General features: G+C 44.7%; 1 long non-coding RNA gene across 1 annotated transcript; it reads right to left on the reverse strand.

Moving 5' to 3' along the window:
- Positions 1-2,546: 2,546 nt before the first annotated feature.
- On the reverse strand, positions 2,547-3,561 carry LOC146861429 (uncharacterized). Its single transcript, XR_014979260.1, has 3 exons — positions 3,500-3,561; positions 3,133-3,193; positions 2,547-2,748 (listed from the first exon to the last, which is right to left on the reverse strand). It is a non-coding gene; the product is annotated as an uncharacterized LOC146861429 (long non-coding RNA).
- Positions 3,562-4,842: the final 1,281 nt, after the last annotated feature.

The following is a 4,842-nucleotide window of genomic DNA, read 5'->3' on the forward strand; positions in this document are numbered from 1 at the left end:
AGTACATGTGAATAAGGAATACAAATATTTCTCATTCTTTAGCCTCAGTGGGGAAAGCGTAGCATTTTGACACATCCCTAGGTTTACTAGCATTAGTAAATTTAGGAATACATAAAAATACATGGGTGGATGCATGGAAACGCCAATGCTCCACCCATTGAACACCTCCCAAGTTAAATTGAAATGTAATGCAGCTCAAGTAGCTGTGTTTCGTTACATTTCTTTACAAAGCCACCCAAGAGTCAGGCCTTGTATGGGTTTGTGAATTCTAAATAAGCCATTGCATTGTCCCATGTCACCTTGCAAAACCCTAGAGGGATGCAAAGGCTTACTAAATCTAGGCCTTAGTTTTTGTTCTTTACCCTACGTTCCTGTCTGGTACCTAGCTTTTTCTTCTTAATTCGATTCTTGATTTCTGCTCTGTTCCATTTGCCATCAAGAATCCAATCTTCTTTCCAACTTCCTGGAGTTTTCCATTCCATGTTTTCCCACTCTTCATGGCACACAGCAAGACATTAATAGCTATGCATCAAGAACACTGCCATCATCCAGGGGCTTTGTACTGTACCTGTTCTCACCAGAAGGTGCACCTAGGAGCAGATTTACTAATATTTCACACAAAGTTAATACAGCAAGGCAACTTGCTTTCTTGCGTTGCATAAAAGGACAAGAACAGAAATGTGCCATACTAAGATATGGAGAACTTCTGCTCTTTCCTAGCGCTAGTGCACTATTTGATGCATAGCACCAACTCAGGCACCATTGCACCATGCATGTAAAGTCTGCTCAATGCAAAGTAACGCACAGGAGTGCTGTGCCCTGTGTTGTGCTACTTTGTATTTACTAACTCACAATGAGCAACACAAATTGACTTTGCATGGTTTATTAAATGGCAAAAAAGTGATTTTGAGCAAGCGCTTCGCCGCAAAAGCGATGAAACCCTGATGCTAAATCATAGTAAATGCGGGCCCTATTCTATGAGTGAGGGTTGTCTTGTCTTATGCCATCTCGCCCTGCGTAAATAATAAAAACATTTTTCTCCAGGCAAGCTCATGCTACTTGAAGTACATCTACTCATGGTTCCGTGGGTGTACTTTTTTTGTCACTAGCAAGATAATATTGATCCGATTAACAACAAATTGTAGGAAAGGTACAGGAGGGATCTCTGCAGGAACTGACTGGTCCTGCTTTTTGCCAACATTCCCAGGAATATGGCTGGAAAGTTGAACTAGGTGCAGGTTTCTGAAGTATTCCTTGAAAGGTCACTTGACCCCGCCTATATGATCCTATTATTGCTGTGCTGAGTTCTCCTTTGTGGACAAGTCTCCACAGAGAGAATAGGATTCCCTTTGCAAATGCACACATTATTCTTAGTGGGGAAAACATTTTTACCCATGGGTTCTTCTTCTACACACTCTGCTCTGGAGTTGATTGGTTCCTATTTATATCTTGGAAGGGGTGTTAAACCAGTCCTTTACTGGAGTAAATTACAACCCTCTCCAGGGTGCAAATGGTCGAGAGAGGGATTTAGGAAGGCACATAACAGTACATGTTAGTGTGTATTCCCAAACTTTCAATACAAACCAATCCTGGACATCCATGTTTAATGGCTTCAATGAGATTTAAAGTTGTGGTGATCTCTGCACCTGTGGTGAAGGTCTCTGCCCCATAAATACGTTCACATCTGCAAGGAATCCTTTTGAGAAATCCTGGTGGTGTAGAAAAGCTACATTTGATTGTAATCATATGTTGACCTTTACTTTTGCAAAAAGGTCCATATTTTATTAACTTGTTGGGCTCCTACCTCCCAAATAATATATAACACTATCATTCTTTTATTCTTATTTAACTTAATGATGTTTTAGGTCACCACGAGTGAATGCTGCTCATTCAATGACTCCCTTAAAGAGGGATAACATTTATATTTATTTTAATATTCACTTTTTGTTAACAGTGCACAGATGGGGCTGAAAGTCTCTATCATTTATTGCTGATGGGAAAGGCTTTATGTCAATTAATAAATTATTTGGGGAGACGCTTCGTCCAGGGGGAAGCTTACCTGCCAGCAGCGAGGCACTTTGCACCAGGAGCCGGAGGGGCTGTGAGAGCAGCGGAGGCCCCGCCCCCTTGACCCACAAACCTTTATCTGCGCCTCGCGCCTCCCGCTTCGCGGGAGACGCTTCGTCCAGGAGGATTATAATAAACAACAGGAGCTTAAACCCGTAAACCTCGACACAGGGGTAGTGAAGTAAAGAACAACAAATAGTCTCAACTGGTGTCATTCAATCTAGATAAATAAAATGCATGTGTAAGACATTACAATTGAGATAAGGAAGACTCTGAGAAGGAAAATTTAGAAAAAAAGTATATTGTATTATATTAAATAAATATAAAGGAACGCACAAACACTTAATTGAGCAGGATGATGGAACAGTTGTATCAGCACTGTACGCAAAAGTCCATATTACAAAAGGACAACCCGAACTTGTACTTGGTGCTTAAGGTGTACGTGACACGGAAACGGCGACGCAAGTGACAAGGTGAGAACAGCAAGGTATGGCGCAAGGTGAAGTAACAGTGAATAGTTGAAAAATAAGCAGGTTCTGAATTCAATTAGTTACAATAAAAATGATTGCACATTCATTTTAAGGAACCATAAGGCCATCAATTGAGCTGAAATGTCGACGGCGTTTCGATCTGGTTGAATTGGGATTGTCATCAGGACTGGGTTGCAATATTCAAGCGTTGCTGTACAAGGAAAATTAAAGGAGTGTAAGAGAGGAGGAAGGACAAAGTTAAAGAAAAAAGAAAGAGGAAAAGGAACTAGTCAAAGTACCAGAGCCCGGGTATTGGAATCAATTGGGAGAAAACAAAACCTAATCAGGCACAATATAGAGGTCAGGGTATAGGTCCGTCACTAATTATACATTTAATTACACAAGGACAAAGGGAGGGGAAAATGTGGGGGGGTGGAAAGGGGGGGGAAAGGGGAGGGGGTTGAGATGGGAGGTGGGTGAACGGAAGGTGAATATTAGGGGGAAGAGGACGAATTATCTAATGAGAGTGAGGTACGCAAAGGCACTTACAGGGACAGGGGGGCCAGGAAAGGTGAGAACGAATCAGCGTAATTACCTGGAAGTGGGGAGTTGTAATCAGGTTACAGGAGAGGACAAAGCGGGATGATGGAAAAATTCTATATAAACAGGGAAACAAAATTACAAAGGGGAAAGGAATTAGTTAACAGGCTCAGGAAGAGTAAGGTCACCTGAGTGGCAGGGAAAAGCAAGTTTAATATTTACACGAAACTCACAATCAGGAGTCAACATATACCTGAAGGCACCGAGGGAAAGAATCGTTATCTCGAGGGAAAACTAAGGCGTAATGGTAGCAGGAATCTGGGGGAAGGACACAAGAGTCACATCAAGTAACCGAGGTCGCGGTGTGTGAATGATCGGAGGGAAAGAAGGGTAAGATCGGGAAACAATAAAGGATAGCATACCTAATGCATGGAACGTCAGGGGTGGCCTAACTCCATCACCGGGGGTCCAGCGGTATAAAAACCAACAGCAATATCAAGGATTGAGTTAAGGATAAATGGGGCGAGTAAAGCGCCAAGGGCCCGACAATCTGAAAGAGAAATCCCAGTGTAAGGAGGGAAGTTGGCAAAAACCGGGAATGACCAGGCATCAGGTTACGGGCAGAATAACCTAATGGATCGAATGTCAGGAGAAGGGCGTCTCAGTCGCCGCAGGACCAGCGTCGTGTATCACTGGACAAGACTGTTGCAGGAAGTCAACAGGAAAGGGGAGGGGGCGTGACTGCACGTAAATACGTCCAAGTGAGAGGTCAGTGAGTAAACATAGACAACAGACCACACCGAGGAAGCAGTGAAATGGAAAGGAGAGGAAAAAGAAAAAGTATTAAATTGTCAAACATATTTAATTAAATTGAGGCGAAAGTACTAACTAAATTAATAAAAATATATCACACAAGTGGCAATAGTTATTTTAGCAAGCAGCTCTCTAGTAACATAATCACTGATAGAATATGCAGTAGCAATCAGAGAGGCAGGAAGACATATATAAAGTCATCTCTGGTAATTGGGTAACAGGATCATACACTTTCCACGAAGGGGCAAGTAATGAGCCGATTTTCTCATGAGACCTGAGTCCAGGAGGAAGCTTACCTGCCAGCAGCGAGGCACTTTGCACCAGGAGCCGGAGGGGCTGTGAGAGCAGCGGAGGCCCCGCCCCCTTGACCCGCGAACCTTCATCTGCGCCTCGCGCCTCCCGCTTCGCGCGAGACGCTTCGTCCAGGGGGAAGCTTACCTGCCAGCAGCGAGGCACTTTGCACCAGGAGCCGGAGGGACTGTGAGAGCAGCGGAGGCCCCACCCCCTTGACCCGCGAACCTTCATCTGCGCCTCACGCCTCCCGCAACACGGGACGCGCGCGGGTGTATGCCGGGCTAAGCCCGGGCAAAGGGCGGGCCGTTTGTGGCCGTTAGGGGCCGGAAGTGGCCGGGCAGGGCCACCCCCCTGGGAAGTGCACCACGCCACAAGGTACTGTGATCTCCCCTATCTCTTACGAGACTGATTGGTGTTCCACAGACTTTGTATGTGTCATTACCCTTTACTCTTGCATTGTAACTGACCGTTTTGTTCTATCTGGTCCCAGTGCCTTTTCGAGGACAATCGACTGGGTACCCAAGGATGGGCAAGAGGAAGAGCACAGAGGGAGGGTTGGTGGTTAGTAGCAAGCGGGGGAAAAAGGCTAAGAATACCACTCATTCTGCCATGAACTGTGTCCTGTCCAGAATTGAGAAAATAGTTAATGATTGTGAAG

Source organism: Triturus cristatus, chromosome 3_1, assembly GCF_964204655.1.
Source record: "Triturus cristatus chromosome 3_1, aTriCri1.1, whole genome shotgun sequence".
NCBI classification, from domain to species: domain Eukaryota; kingdom Metazoa; phylum Chordata; class Amphibia; order Caudata; family Salamandridae; genus Triturus; species Triturus cristatus.